The sequence below is a fragment of the Gopherus flavomarginatus genome, chromosome 3, assembly GCF_025201925.1.
Source record: "Gopherus flavomarginatus isolate rGopFla2 chromosome 3, rGopFla2.mat.asm, whole genome shotgun sequence".
Classification (NCBI taxonomy): domain Eukaryota; kingdom Metazoa; phylum Chordata; order Testudines; family Testudinidae; genus Gopherus; species Gopherus flavomarginatus.
Genome location: NC_066619.1, coordinates 157,936,809 through 157,953,605, shown reverse-complemented (window position 1 = coordinate 157,953,605; position 16,797 = coordinate 157,936,809). Strand labels below are relative to the sequence as shown.

At 43.0% G+C, this 16,797-nt stretch overlaps 1 protein-coding gene across 2 annotated transcripts in view; it reads left to right on the top strand.

Annotated features, from left to right (window-relative positions):
- RASGEF1B (RasGEF domain family member 1B) overlaps window positions 1-16,797 on the top strand; it is a 365,408-nt gene that overhangs the window by 320,746 nt on the left and 27,865 nt on the right. The window contains exon 1 of one of the 2 annotated variants that reach the window (XM_050945156.1): window positions 5,188-5,280. The exons of the other annotated variant lie outside the window; for it this stretch is intronic. The gene's annotated coding sequence lies outside the window, so the exon portion shown is untranslated. Of the gene's footprint in view, window positions 1-5,187; window positions 5,281-16,797 lie in introns of those variants that run through there. 2 annotated transcript variants of the gene reach the window in all.

Here is a 16,797-nt window from a genome sequence, read left to right as displayed (position 1 = left end):
TAGAACATTTCAGCCTAAATGGTTAAAGTTTGGCAAAGTTACAAATAATTGAAAATAAGGTCTTACAGTGGGAAGCATTAGGCAACTTCCGCTCTAGGCAGCACACCAGATCTGCCTATAATATGGTCTGGGGAGGGAGGGATGTACACATGTATACTTAATATCCATGCACACATGCAGCTAGACTATTGTTCCAATTCAGCAAAACATTTAATACATGCTTGGGTCTATCCCTGTTCAACAAAGCATTTAATCATGGGCTTAATTTCAAGCTTCAAATTAAGCATGTTTAAAGATTTGCTGCATTGGGGCCCATATTCTAAAAATCTGCAGTCTACCTATTTCTGAACTCTGAAAAAAGTTTTGGGTCCTGATCCTGGAAACATAGATTGTGTAATTTCATTCCTGTGAATATCTCACTGAATTCAGTGGGTCTACTTCTGTGTGTGTAAACTAAGCACGTGTATAAGTGTTCGTAGGAACAGGGCCTTAGTCTGGATTCTGGGTCGTATTTATTTTCTTAACCTGAGTGCTTCACCGGATCCCTATTAGCTGTACTCTTCTTTGGATGTGGGATTCTATCAAATGCTTTTAAAATCCCAAGTATATATGGTGCATTGCTAATATACCATCTGTACGGTGAGTTTGGTGCTACTTTTCATTTATTCTGACCTACCCCTATTTAAAGCCACAAGTTCATGTTGGCAAGCCTTAATGGCTCTTAAATTACTTATAGTTTGCTTTTAATGTGATCCTAGTTAGATTCTGTTTGAATAAACACGGGACTAAAATGAAACCTGATGTCTTCCCCCTTTATATAGTGAAATGCTATAAACCACGGAATTGGGATTTATATTTGCTCAACTGTGACTGGAAAAAAAAAATTAACCAGCATCAGCTGCTCCCTCTCAGCCATTCCTTCCTTCCATCTGCAGTGGTTCCTTTGGATGAATAGCACCCACCATTTAGGTACTAGCTGATCACGCAGAGGAATTAGTTCACAGTAGTCTAAAAAAAGAAGCCTCAATCCTCTCAAGTCTTGAATGGAAATAGAACAAGGTGTCTTCATGAGGTTAAGATTTTAAAAAATTGGGAACCTAAATTTAAGCTGCTAAATCCGTGTGTAGATGTCAGTGAAATTAGCATGTACTTAAATACTTTATGGACTCTGGGTCTCAGTACCTAAATAGGAGCTTAACTTTAGGCACTTGGTTTTGAAAATCTTAGTCTAAAAATGCATGACCACCTCTGTTGAGATTAGCCAAACTACAGAAAATAATAACTAACCTAGAGAGAAATATTGTTTTTTGTCTGTCTGTTTGTTTGTTTTAGCAGGGATATTGTGGATTCTACAGTTCTTTTGACTAGGCTTAAATTGATTTAAGATAAACCAAAGTAGGCCCTGCATAACTCGAAATGTGGGTGCCTACATAAGAGTTTGCAACAATTTAACTTGATCAGGTTAAAAATGCATTTAAATTAAACGGGTTCATCTCTCTTGTGTGGACACCATTATACTAAGCAGCGTAGCCTAATAACTTTGTCTTGCAGAAAATTGTCTTCAAATTACAGCAGTAAAATTGGAAATCAGTCCCCCCTCACTGCACCTCAATGAAGCACTAACTTCAAAGCATAATTAAGGATAACATCACTTTGGACTTTTCAACCAAATATGAGCCCCTGCCAGACTATTTGATTACTCCTCCTTCCTGCTGCAAAGCCTAATGCTAACTAGATGGGTGCAGGACAAAGGCTAGGGAGGGCACAGGGAATGTGTACAGGACTGGTCAATGTTTATGTGGAGAGAGTTGGAGGAATAAAATATACAGGCTTTCTACTAAATAAAGGGGAGGGGAGAGGACTTGCAATGTCACACCACTAAGGCCAAGTCAAAGCATTGACACTGCTAGGTGTGAGACTCCCCTCACTCAATGCAGCCAACTCTCAGATGGAGTACAGCAACCGGGGGACAACTAATAAAAAGCAGTTTTGAATAAGGATGGTAGAGGAGCAGAAGGAAAATTGTGGCAACTACCTCAAACTAATCAGATGAATTGATCCCAGTCTGTTGTTGTATACTATTCCTTTATGCATTTATAGAGCTTTAACAGGCCTCCCTCAATAAATTTGTATTATCACGATTGTCATTGTTTTATGAATGGGAAGAATAAATAAGTAAATTGACAGAGCAATCCAGACATGAGCTGCTTTTGAAACTTTGACTGTTTCCCAAACCTCCTTTTAATATTTGCTCTCCTCTGAACTCTTGTCAGATTGTCATGAACTGCATGCATTACTCCAAAGGAGGTCTAAGCAATGCCATGTAGAGCAGAGGAATTACCTCATCTATTTAACACGTGATATTCCAGTTAATACAGACAAGTATGCTGTAACGCTTGCCTCTTTTGCACTATTGAGTTAAGACACATTCTATCATTCACTGTAATCTCCAGGTCCTCTTTTGTGGCACTGCTCCCTGCCAATCTTACTCCGTTCTAATTTTGTGCTTTGATTATTCTTCCCTGTGTAAACCATTGGATGTTTATTCCTTCAGTCCTGATTTTCATTTTATGGCTTTCAGTTCCTTTCTCTAATTTCTCAGTCACCCATGTATCCTCCAAGGTGTTTGCAATGTGTTATTATTTATTACTTACATTACAGTAGCACTCGGATTAGGATTGGGACTGTTATGCCAGGTGCTAGATAAACCAGTTGTTGGCGTACTCCGTGCCTGGAAGATCTTAAAATCTAAAGCCCCGGTCTTATGAAGCAGCTCTGTTGTGGGCAGATCCTCATGCCCGCAGGGAGCCCCTTTGAAGTCAATAGGGATCCATGCAGATGTCTGCAATGTAGACTTGTGCCTGAGACTAAAGTCTACACTGCAGACTGCTGGCATAGCTACGTCAGTCAGCCGTGTGAAGAAATGTGATTCCCTTACTGATGTAGCCAAACCTACAGACATCGCTAGTGTAGATGCAGCTATACTAGGCAAAGCAGCACTACTACCTGTACAACAACTTCTTGTGGGGAAGGTTTTACTATACCAGGACAATGTGTAGCTTTTCCAGTATAGCTGTATCTGCACTAGGAGTACTTTTGCTGGTACAGTGTATCAGTACAGCCATGGTCTAAGAAAACAAGTGCCATAAGGGGGAAAGAGGAAGGAAACAACAAAATGTATACAATTTTTATGTGCAAATATATTTAAAAATTCTTCTAAGTCTAGAAAAAGAAATTTAAATCCTCCTCCTTTTGCTGGCAGATTTCCTAAAGGTCTTACAGCAAAAGTGGGTTTTATGGAAGGATTTAAAGGAGTAAAAGAAAATTTGTGTGAAACTTCAATAAGGAAAGTTAGTTGCTATGTAGCCTACATGGGATCTTCTGGAAAACAAACCTGGGACCTGGCTACAAACATCAGTGGACAGGACCAAAATCCATTGGTAGTCAGGGGAAGTTGTGTAGCATCATGCTTTTACATATGTCTGTGAGATAGGAAAGAGGGCTAAGACATGGATTTACTCTAAGAACTTTGATAGGAGATTTTATTAAATCATTTGAGAAATAATATGTAATGTAATTAAAGATGATATTGCACAGAATTAAGATTGCATGAAAGAGCACTGTTAATGTTTCCACAACAACTTTTTGGATACACAGCACATTTATCATCAGTAAGGTCACAGTCACTAATTAACATCCTGATTCTGAAAGGGAAGCTGTTCCAGTGAAGGGTCTGCTGAATCTGGGGCCATGTCTACACTAGTGTACAGATGCCGCTGCACTGCTATAAGATCACTCATGTAGCCGCTCTATGCCAGTGAGAGTTCGCCCGTCAACATAATAAACCACATTCACAAGTAACAGTGGTGACGTTGGCAGGAGAGCGTGTCCTGCCAACATAGCACTATCCACACCGGCACTTCTGTCGGTGAAACTTATGTCTGTTTTTTTTCACACCCCTGACCAACAAAAGTTTTACAGACAAAAGTGCTTGTGTTGACATAGCCTTCGTTCAGGGGTTCTCAAACTGGGGGTTGGGACCCTTCAGGGGGTTGCGAGGTTATTACATGAGGGGTCGTGAACTGTTAGCCTCCACCCCAAACTCTGCTTTGCATCCAACATTTATAATGGTGTTAAATATATTAAAAAGTGTTTTTAATTTATAAGGGGGGCGGGTCACACTCAGAGGCTTGCTATGTGAAAGGGCTCACCAGTACAAAAGTTTGAAAATCACTGCCTTAGTGTTTGCAGGATCTGGGCCAACACCTCTGCCCCATGGTCTTCAAATTAAGGTTCTAATCCTGCAAAGCTTTACTCATATGCCAAATTTTATGCACTGTGATTAGTCCCAGTGAAGTCATGTGTAAAATTAATGTTAAAGTTACCTTAAGTCTTTGCAGGATTGGAGGCCATTATCTTCTCAACAGTGGGAATTGTTACAGGTATAATCAGGGCTGACTTTAGGCACCGTGGTGCCCGATTCGAAGGAACTGCCGCTGAAGTCCTGCCACTATCTTTGGCGGTAGCGCAATCGCTGCCGCGGATGAAGGTCCTTCTGCCAAAATGCCGCTGAAGACAGCGGTGGGACTTCAGCAGCAGCTCCTTCAGGACATTGCAGAACCCTCTTAGGGGCGCGGGGCCCAATTCCGGGGAATCGGCTGAATTGCCCTAAAGCGTATAGGGTATAACCTCCTGTATGGGAGATTATTCTGGCCTGAAACTGGCTCTTTCTTTGTCATTGAGCTTTGCCCCCTTCCCAAGCACACAAAGGCCACCTACTCAAGGCACTCATCCCCCCCAATAAGGATGGCCACAGGGGCATTATATTATATAATGCTACTGGTTTAAAATCAGGTCATGTTGCAGTTATCAAAGTCCCCCCCCCCAGTATAATTTTCCCATCTGGACACAGGTGCTGTAACAATTTGTATAGCGGGGGTGCTGAGAGCCAGTGAACTAACCTGTAAACCCTGCATATGATGGAAACCACTTCAAGGGGGGGTGCCCCTGCCACACCCCCCTGTTCCCGCACCTGGGTGTAGACAGGCGGGGGGAGGGCGGTACAGTGCCACAGAGCTCCCAGAGCGGCACCGTTTCCCAGCGGGGGCAGGGGGCGCTGCGAGGCGCGGCGCGGCCCAGCTCCGGCCGGGGGCGGAGGGAGGAAAGGGGAGGGGCGGCGAGCGGCTCCGGAGGCAGCAGAAGGACGGAGGCGAGGAGGGAGTGGGATCGCGCCGGCTGCTGCGGAGAAGTGACGCCTGGGCTGGAGGCAGGGGCAGCGGGGTGAGCGAGCGAGTTACCTGCTGGGGAGGGCGCTGCTAGCGCGGGGGAGCCCGGCCAAGGCAGCCGGGCAGGTCGCGGCCTCTTGCGGCGAGTTTCCAGCCGCTGTCCGGCGGCTCCTGCTTCTCCCCCGGGTACCGCCGCGCGCGCGCGTCTCTCCTGCTCCGGGGCGAGGGGCTCGCGGCAGCCGCGCGCTGTGAGCAGCCCGGGCGGTGACCCGGGGGTTTGGGGACACCAGTGGGAGACAAGCGTTGCCGGGGGCCGGCTCGCTGTGAAGCGTGGGGTGCGGGGGGTACTCTGCGCCTCGGACTGCGGGTCCGCTCCGGGCCCCCCATCAGCATCCTCCGCTGGGTCCTAGTAACCAGCATCTGCAATGCCCTCCCCTACGATCCAGGGACCCAGAAGCCGGAGCAGAGGCAGTCAATGGTTAGTGTAGGGCCGGGCAAAATAAAAGGGCGGGAGCGCGAGATGTGCCTGAAGTGCGTTTGTGGACTTGTTTTTCTTTCCAGCTGGAATATGAGGAGACAAAACCTCCTATCAATGTACAGGAGGAAGCGCCGGCTAGCTTAAGTGGGGGGTGGAATTGCTGTTAAATGCCTTGAGCCGCTAGTGTTTTTCTGGTCTGTTGCGTCTACGCGGGCGTTGTTTTGGTTCCCTCCTTGCATCCAGGGAGTCTAGCAGCACCGTGCCGTGACTGCATTGTGTGTGTACATCTAATTATCGTGCTGGGTGACATGCGGGTCTGGGAGGCTGAGGATGAGCCAATACCTCCGCAGAGTTCACGAGGGGAAGGGTGAGGAATCCCGGTGAACTGAAAAGTCATCCTCGGGTAGGAATGAACGTTTCATTTCATCGCACAGAAAACCAGGGGGCGTATGAAAGCGTGTAGCGAGTGTGGCTTTTAAAAAATACTTTGCATGTGTGGTGGGGCTGCCCGAGTGGGTTGAATATGTATCTTGCTTAAAAGAGAGAACACTTTTCTCAATAATATGGAAGGGGATTATAATATAAACGTGTCATCAGTAGTTTCATTTCACCTGAGCTGTGTTTCAAAAGTCCAGTTGTAACTAAATCTGTGTCATTTTAAAGGCAGTATAGCTAGTGTGCAGACTTGTGCTGCAGAAACCTCACTTCCAGAGACTCCCGGGAAAATCTGCAGAGAGGTCTTGGCGTAAGATAAACAGGCTAAGTGTGTTGGGCAATTTATAGGACATCCAAGTGGCCAGTAACCCATGCTGGGAAACCTTTACTAATACCTAATGCACATAAGAAAGATCTAACCCTTATTTCTGCCTCTGAACTATTTTGGACTTTGATACTGCGTTCTCTCCATTGGCACTATGACTAATGGTTGAGGTGACGGGGATGTCTTCCTAAATAAGTATGACTGAAACAATCAGTTGTGGGTTTTTAACCCTTGGTGACCGATGGAAGGGAGTGCTGGTTTATCAGGGATCATCGATTAGCTATTAGCACATCTTGTTTCTAGCTCCCTGTCAGTTGCCTTTTTTGGGTATGATAAATGTCTGTGTAGTTTCATGCTTTACCAGTCCCTTTCCACTGAGCTTTCCGGAAGCAGTTATATGAATTCCAGGCATATGGTGTCAGACTGCCACAGTGCACCTCTGCCCCCAGCTTGTTTTGGTAGTGGCTGGCTTTCCATGTTCTGGTTACTCCACTGAGAATTTAGTCAACATTTGCACCTGTGACTGTGGCCCTTACAGGGCGATGTCATTGTAAAATAAAGAAAGGACCTTACTGAAAGAGGCAGTTTCATGTAAGTGGGTTAAATCTGGCCTACGTTGTAACTTTTGATGATGATGGCGGGGAGACGGGATGGCTAAAATATGTGTACCGCATTTTTAAAATGTGGCTTAGTTTTGCAGTGAAGATAGTACAACCCATATGTTAACCATGTTGCCAAACTATGCCACAGCACTGCCAGCATCTAATGTTCTAACTCCCAGTATGGTGGTAGCTACAGGATAGATGGGACTTTTGATGTTTATCTTTGCATAACTAGATATTTTAATATGCAAATTAAATCTGTGATAAACTGTAACAAAGTCAAACTTTTAAAACGGTTTGGTGTAGGACTGGTACTCTCCGCAATCCTAGGTGTTTCTGTTTAAAATGATCAGTAGTGAAATAGGTAGGTAATGTTTAAGTAATCATTAAGGGTGTTTTATTCCAAAGGTGCTGAGCACTTGCAGTTCCCATTGACTTCTGCTGGCATCGTGTCTGCTCGGCACTTCTGAAAATAGGACAATAGGTGTCACTTTTCACTCCATTGAGAAGTAGAACAGGAGAGGTAACAGATACTTCTCTGTGTGTGGGTACACATGTGCTAAGACAGGACTGCATTGGTTCATGCTCTAAAGGTTTTGTTCACTACTAGGAAGCTTAGAGACTTGTCTTTTATACCTAAGCTTAAATTCTGCATGTTCTGAGAAACCAAAACAATGTTCCAGCCAGTGCTTGACTCAGTCTGACTCCTAGTTAGTGTGAGTGCAGAGCAAGAAAACATTACAAGTATTTTATCAAATGGTTCAGGAATGGAACAGCCCGTAGGAATCAGTTTCACTCTTGCACATCTTTACATTGGCCATGTTATTCTCTATTACTGTTCTCCCTTCTGTAGATTTATTTATGCAATGGCTATCAAACTTTCACATAGCAAGCCTCTCAGTGCAACCCCTCCATAAATTAAAAACACTTTTTAATTTATTTAACGCTATTATAAATGCTGGAGGCAAAGCAGGGTTTGGGGTGGAGGCTGACGGCTTGTGACCCCCCATGTATTAACCTCATGACCCCCATGAGGTCCTGACCCCCAGTTTGAGAACCCCTGATTTACAGTAACGGTAGCTCCTTCCCTCCCACTTGGGAGGACAAGCACGAAAGCACAACCACAGCAAATTAGTGGTTCAGAGAACTCATCTTAAAGTGTACTGTCTAGAAAAGCCTAATGACCTTTCAGCTGAGATAAAATATATTATTTCTTTTATAGAAAGGGCTTTACATTTTTACACTGTGTTCTTAACTGAACTCCAGCTATGCCTTTGGTTCAGCACTATTTCCCTCCCCTCACTGCTCCTTCACTCCATTTATTATATTAATGTTCAGCCATGCAATCTAGAGGAAATTCTGTAACGTCAGAGTGGGGAAGTACACTAACTCCTCACTTAGTCGTTGTTTTGTTGTTACTTGTTACGTTGCTGATCAGTTAGGAAGCATACTCATTTAAAGTTGTGCAATGCTCCACTCATGTTTGGCTGCCTGCTTTCTCCACAGCTGGCAGCATCAGTGCCTTCCCCCCCCACCCTGGCACTCAGCCGGCATGCAGTGTTTTGGAGGAGAGGGGAGGAGCAAGGACTGCTTGCAGGCCTTTAGAAGGGAGGGGAGAGGAGCCAGAACACAGGGAGCAAAGTAAAGGGGAGGAGGTGGGGGAGAGAAGAGGCAAGTCAAGGGTAGAGGCTTGGGGGAAGGAGAGAAGTGGGTGGGCTGAAGGTTGAACCCCCTGCCTCTGGTGCTTGCAGAGTAGGGGAAGCTGCCCTGGAACCTAACTCCCATTTACATTAATTCTTATGGGGAAATTGGAATCACTTAACATTGTTTCACTTAAAGTTGCATTTTTCAGGAACATAACTACAACATTAAGTGAGGAGTTACTGTAGCTATCTGCATTTAAATAAGTTCTGCTGAAACGAAACTTGGGTGCTCCTGTCACTTGGAGTAGTCTTTTTAAACACTAGAAAATGCTTGTTGTCATTTGGTGTGAGTGTGCAACGAAATTCTCGATCATCTTCTGGTCCTGTGCTGGAAAGCAAACTTGCAAACAAAAGTTCCCTAACAAATTTTATAGTCACAATGGGGACATTATGAGCAGAAGAGAAATAATCCAGCTCTGGCCAAAAGGCATTGTTAAGTTCTCCTTTATTATTGCTGCTGTGAGGAGGGGGAGGAGGAGTATTAAAGAAATTAAATCACTGCAGTAAGGTGCCTCAGTGTGACTATATATGTACTTAGAAAATGGGCACAATTAAGGGAGCAATCCAGCTAAGGTTTCCTGTGAAGTTCTGGAACAACTGCATGACTCAGGTATACTTATCCTTCCCATTTTTGTTAATTAATAATCTGTTTTCCAAATGGGAGAACACATTCCAAAGCATGTAGTTTTGTTGTGAGATCATCACATGCCTTCAGTATGTAGCAAAGCATGAGGCCAAAGGTCGAGTGCTTTCATCAGGGCTTGAGGAAGCAGCACTTACTGTACACCCTGTATTAGGCTGTTCCTTATTTTTAAGTATTCATAGACCAGTAGCCAGCATTGATGATGATGTTTTCATCATCAGAGTCTATATGTGTTTGTTAAATACCATATTTTATGAATGGTTTCAGAGTGGTAGCCCTGTTAGTCTGTATCGACTTTTTTGGTGTGAATGTGAATCACTGGATCAAAGTCTCATTGTCCTGTTAAACAGAGAGCCAGGATCCACCTTCTGTTGAGCATGGGAACTGCTACCAGTTACTAGCAGCTGAAATAAACCAACACATGAAGTCTGACAGTGTGTATGTGTTTCTCTTCAAATAGAGCCTTGTCAAGACTAAGAAAAAGGTACTTTTTTTTTTCATTTGAGCTAGCTTGAACTGTGTCCACATTGGTGTTAAGTGAGGTTTTCAGTTGAATTAAAGTAGCTGATTAGAGCTAACTAGTGGGGGTAGGGAGAAGCCCCCTTTTTCCCTAGACTAGACACTGTCTAAAAATCACTGGAAGAAAATTCAGCCCTGGTATAAAGAAGTATCATTACTATAGATCCTGATGGAGTTGTACTTGCTTTCCCCACAGGTGAATCTGAACAATCTTTGCTTACCTTTTGGTCTAAACACAGTTTTTGTATTGATAGAATTATGGGCATGATTTAAAAAATACCCCCAAACCTGAAATAGTTATACTAATACATCCCTTACTGTGGATGCAGTTATAGCAGTGTAACTTATTCTGTTTCTCATATGGGAATAAGCCAAACTAGTATAAGCACTTTTATACCAGTATAAATAACTGCATCCGCACTAGGAAGGGTTGTATTGCTTTAACTACATCAGTACCGAATAGTAAAAGTGGTACAACTGTTGGATGTAAATAAGCCCTTAGAGGAGATACTAATTTGTACTATGCTATATTGTTTGTTTTGTTCATGAGCAATTTCCTCATTCTTGCCTTAAGCTACAGTAATAGTCTCTATCAGTCATGAATATTTAAGGTCTGCCAAAAGGGCAGAGGGGGAAGAGGAGGATTGTTAAACTTTTGCCTTACTTCTGGTGAAATAAGAAGGCAATTTCTCAAACCAGCACTTAGCACTTTCCTGCATCAGCTAAGTGGAAGGGAGAAGTTTGCTCATTAAATCCTAGTTAGGACAAGTTCAATGTGGCTTTTATAAATGCTGTTGTTAAATCCTGTTACAGGTTGTAGTTGCAAATTACAGCCTGCTTGTCAGTTGTGATTATAAAGGCGAAAATGGTGTACAAAATTCATTGTAGCTTTCACAAAATGAAGACAAAGCATGAACCAGCATTTTAATATAAAGAGCCAGATCTCTCTAATTCAACAGTATCTTGCTTTTGTGAGGTCATGGAAGGACTTCTCCCATGTGAGCTTGATGTTCAAAGTTAGTAATGTGTACCTGGCATTAATAATATAATCTTGTAGAGCACCTTCTGTAAAATTATTTTGTTGTATAAAGAATTGTAATAACCCTGTGAAATAGCAAAATATAATTATCCTGATTTTTCCACCCATCAGTAAAATGAGAAAGGTGAGAAATTAAATGACTTGGCCAAGGCTATACAAGAAGTAAGTGGCAGAATCAGAACTAGGCTTTAACCTAACCTAACCTCATTTTTATTTCCCTATTGACTACATTTTAATATGGCTTTTTATAAAGGTCTCTGTGACTGCAAACAAATGCAGATCCACTCCTGTGGTAAAAGTTTGCTGGTGAAATTGAACTTTATTTTCTGGCCCTAGTCAACTGACTTGGGTCAGGGTTACAAAGGTTAGTACCTCTGTCACATAAAACAGGTCAATATTCATGGTATTAGTAACGTTAGTTACTGTTATGACCCTGTGGTTATTGTTACTACTCTGATGGTCTCCTGTGGCAAACTTCTTATATCTTTGTCATGGTGAAAAGCAATTTACTGGACCCCACAGATATTGGCTGTCTCTAAGGTATGTAGATAGGACATCAGACAAAACTTCACAACGCGAGAAATCAACAGTCCATCCTTCCTATAGGAAGTGAGGGAGGGTTAGTGTTTGTGGCCGAAGTTGGTCATTGACTTCAGCAGGAACAATTAGTGGAATGCTGAGCAAATCCTCCCCTGATTGGGCCCAGCAATTCCAGCAGAATTCTGAATGTTTTGAGTCAGATAAGTTGTTTTAGGGCAAAAATATACTTGTTGTTTATTTGGATAAAAATAACCCAGACTAGGGAGGTGTTTATCAGCATGCACCTTAAGTTGATTGTAAGGTAGAGCTATTAGGAAGAAAATTCATATGAGAAATTTTATGGAAGGAAAATACATTTTGAGCTACCAAAAAGCCCCTACCTTTTACTCATCTCAAAACCAATTGTCACCCGAAATCTCTCTTCCAGTCCAGCTGCCTGATCATAAATAATGACCTCAAAAATCGGCTATTACTTCCCATGCAGTTTGCTGTTCAGAAAAGACAGTATTTCATTGCATGCGTAAGCCAGGCTGAGGCCACTCTCTGCATGCTTTTCAAGTAAATTCATCCTGCAAATCACTACAGAATGGGCAGCAGGCTGAACTCCAGGATCTTTGGAGGCTCATGATATATAGTTACCTCTAGAATAACTATGCCACTGATCTGCTTCAACAGCTGGCCAAATCTCCGTGGTATGAACCCTTCATCTTTGATTGGTTCTCTTTTAAGATAGTTGCATCTAAGTGAAGTTCATTGACCCTTGCGAGAAGTACAGTGTTGGTGTTTTAAAGAGGTTTTCAAGATGAACAAACAAGCTGCTTGGAGAACAGCTGTACTTGTGAATGAAAAACAAACAAAAACAAAAATACACAGTATTAAAGGGAGACTGCTGACATGAAACAATAACATTTAAAAATAATCCCCTTTCCTGTGTTCACAACTGAAAGACTGTATACTCTTTCCTTTCATTGATAGTTAACTCGTTGTAGCTTTCTCTTCTTGGGCGATGTTTCACTTTGTTTGTTTCTATTCACTTCCTGTATTTCAATATCAGTAGCTTTTATTGGCATATCTGTTTTGATAAAGTTGATATGTCCAGTATTTGCATGCATGCGTAGGACAGAGCTCCAAGTAGAATAGTACAGTGGAACTTATACCATGTCGTTATTTTTGTAATTTATTCCATTTCTGGCCACCAGGAATTGATGCTGTTTCTGCAATCTTGTTCTCATCCACTATAGTACAATACTGGGGTGTTTTGAGTCACCAACAGCACAGAGGGAATGTTCAAACTGTTTTGATCAGAGGGCTCAGATGTCCTGCTTTACTGGCACTGTAGTAGCATTCTGGCTGATTGTACTGAAATCTAGATTTTTTTTTTTTTTTTTTTGGTCCTCGTTTTAATTATTCCAGCCCAACACCTTAATGTGGCCTATGTAGCCTGCACATAAGTGCTTGTACAGTGCTAGTACAGTGCTACTGTGCTGCTTCAGAACAGTGCTTCTCTTTGCCATTCAGGAAACTCTGTTCTCCCTGCCTCCTTGCCAGCTGCTTCTGGGGGAGGTATATGGAAGTGGGATGGATGAGCAGAAAAAGTATTAGTGCCTGTATTTTTTATTTTTTTGAGCTTGCGTCTGTTATGTGTAAATGCAGTATTTCAGTATTGACAGGACAGAAACTTTTTTTGTTCCTTTTCTCCTATTCGGTTGGCAGACTGAGAAAATTAGGTCACACTTTTATGGGCCATTGCTCTGACAGACATATTTACACACAACGTAGCAATGTATGGACTTTTCTAAAAGAAATGGAAGACATTCCAATGACCCTGTTTATTCAGGGCATCTTTTTTAATCAAGGAGCTACTTTATTACTGCATCACAGTTCTGATAGCTATAGGTGAATGTACGTCTAACGCAGGGTAAGAAACCTATGGACGGGCGCCAAAGACGGCACGCAAGCTGCTTTTCAGTGGCACTCACGCTGCCTGGGTCCTGGCCACCAGTCCAGGGGGCTCTGCATTTTAATTTAATTTTAAATGAAGCTTCTTAAATATTTTAAAAACCTTATTTACTTTACATACAACAATAGTTTAGTTATATATTATAGACTTATAGAAAGAGACCTTCTAAAAACGTTAAAATGTATTACTGGCACGCAGAACCTTAAATTAGAGTGAACAAATGAAGACTCGGCACACCACTTCTGAAAGGTTGCCAACCCCGATCTAACCCCTTTAGATTTTAAACCATTCCCTGTTTACGCCAAGAATGAAGAAAGAGTCCTCTCCTGTGCTCCAGAGGAAAAATGGGTTTATATCAAAATAGAAGTCTTGATCTGTTCAGCACTAACCTAAGAAATTCTTTTCCCCCTTTCAGCCTATTATTTTCTGTAAGTAATCTGTCATGAATTGTACATATAAGTTGTGCAGGATCACATACAATTCCCAAGTCCTATACAAATTTTATTTAAATTAACCAATGGCTGAGTTTCTAAGTTTTACATCATGTTTGTCTGTCCTGCCGCAATATTAACAATTATGAAAACCTATGCCATCTACTGGATGGAATGTTTAGGCGTGTGTGTGTGCATGATCATGTCTAGCAGCTACTACCTACAGAGAGTTCAAGCCCTGATACTACCACACAATATGAGTGTTTCCAGGTTACAGACAATTTTATTGTGCTAATCTTTAAGTACAGACAAGGGAATTCTCATCTCTGACCCCCTTCAGGCTTTGGCAATGATTGCACTGTGATCTTTTACTATGAATGCACAGTGCCACCATTTACAATTTGGTGCCCTTAGAAAATATATTTTCGAAGGAATATTATTAAATATATCTCAGTAGCATAATACAGAAGAAGAAACCTTGGATATTTCTTCGTGTCTCTTTAAAGTCATTTTTCATCCATCAAATCACATTTCTGGCTGAGAATTTAGTACCCATTATTATCATCTGTAACGCCTATGATTGCTGTAACTTCAAGCTTTCAGAGAAAACAGTCACTCCTTGCAGTTTGCTTAGTTTGTGTGTTTAACAGCACTCCTAGGTAGAATCAGTAAGTGCTGCTTCCTCAAGCCCTGTGAGATGTTGCTTAACAGGAACACAACAACAAAACTGAAACTGAGGAGATTTTCCTCTTCTCTTTGTGTTCATTCTAGGTTGCAGCACAACTCATAATAAATGAAACCCCCTTGCCAAATGCATAGAGAATATACTACGGGGAGGTTGGAATGTATGTTTTCTGCCACAGAATGATGTTGAGCTCTGGTAACATAGCTTTTGTTTCAAAGGGCTCCAAAGGCCTCATCTAGCTAGCATCAGTTGAAATCGGTGGGAGTCTTTCTGTTGACTTCAGTGGTCACTGGATCAGGTCCCAAACACTTCACAGGTCTATATATATATGATGAGGGATAGGGGGTAAACCTCTACTCTTCTTAAATAGATATATATTCAAAGAGATCTTTAATGACTGCATGTAATAGGCATGACTACCAGTTGGCGGTGTGAGTCAGTCTGGGGAATTACAGACCAGTCAGCTTAACTTCTGTACCCGGAAAGATAATGGAGCAAGTAATGAAGAAATCCGTTTGCAAACACCTAGAAGACAATGAGGTGATAAGTAAAATCGTGTCAAACCAACCTGATAGCTTTCTTTGACAGAGTAACAAGTCTTGTGGATAGGGGGAAAGCAGTAGATGTGGTATATCTTGACTTTAGTAAGGCTTTTGATACTGTCTCGCGTGATCTTCTCATAAACAAACTAGGGAAATACAACCTAGATGGAGCTACTATAAGATGGGTGCATAACTGGTTGGAAAATCATTCCCAGAGAATAGTTATCAGTGGTTCACAGTCACGCTGGAAGGGCATAACAAATGGTGTCCTGCAGGGACCGGTTCTGGGTCCAGTTCTGTTCACTATCTTCATCAGTGATTTAGATAATGGCATAGAGAGTACACTTTTAAAGTTTGCAGGTGATACCAAGTGGGGAGGGGTTGCAAGTACTTTGGAGGATAGGATTAAAATTCAAAATGATCTGGACAAACTGGAGAAACGGTCTGAAGTAAATAGGATGAAATTCAATAAGGACAAATGCAAAGTACTCCATTTAGGAAGGATCAATCAGTTGCACACATACAAAATGGGAAATGACTGCCCAGACAGGAGTACTGTGGAAAGGATCTGGGGGTCATAGTGGATCATAAGCTAAATACGAGTCAACAGTGTAACACTGATGCAAAAAAAGCAAACATCATTCTGGAATGTATTAACAAGAGTATTGCAAGCAAGACTCGAGCAGTAATTCTTCCACTCTACTCCGAGCTGATTAGGCCTCAACTGGAGTATTGTGTCCAGTTCTGGGCCCACATTTCAGGAAAGATGTGGACAAATTGGAGGAAGTCCAGAGAAGAGCAACAAAAATGATTAAAGGTTTAGAAAACATGACCGATGAGAGAAGCTTGAAAAAATTGAATTTGTTTAGTATGGAAAAGAGAAGACTGAGAGGGGACATGATAACAGTTTTCAAGTACATAAAAGGTGGTTATAAGGAGGAGGGAGAAAAAATGTTCTCCGCACCCTCTGAGGATAGGACAAGAAGCAATGGGCTTAAATTGCAGCAAGGGCAGTTTAGCTTGGACATTAGGAAACATTTCTGAACTGTCACAGTCAGGGCCGGTGCAACCATTTAGGCAACCTAGGCGGTTGCTCAGGGTGCTGGGATTTGGGGGGTGCCATTTTCTTCAGCAGCGACCGCAGCGGCTGGATCTTTGGCAGCCCCAGTCGCCACCGGCATTTAGGCGGAAGGAGCTGGGGCAGGGAAGCGCGGGGAGGGCCGCCTGCAGCAAGTAAGGAGGGGGCTGCACGCAGAGGAACTCCCCATCCCAGCTCAACCCTGCCCCACCTCGTCCCTGAGCATGCTGGGGGCAGGGGTGAGCTGCTTCACTTCTCCTGCCTCCCAGGCTGGCGGCGCCAATCAGCTTAGGTGCCGCCAGCCTGGGAGGCGGCAGAGGTGAAGCAGCAACGGCGTGTTCAGGGCGCTCGTGTGCGGAGCAGGGGTGAGCTGGGGTAGGGGGGGTGCCTCAGGGTGGAGCTGCCACAAAGGGGGCGCCTCAAGGCAGAGTGAGGGAGCTGCCGCGGGGGGGGGGGGGTCTTGTGGGAGGGCGCGCAGGATGGAAGTTTCACGTAGGGTGTGAAACATCCTTGCACCGGCCCTGGTCACAGTGGTTAAGCACTGGAATAAATTGCCAAGGGAAGTTGTGGAATCTCCATCATTGGGGATTTT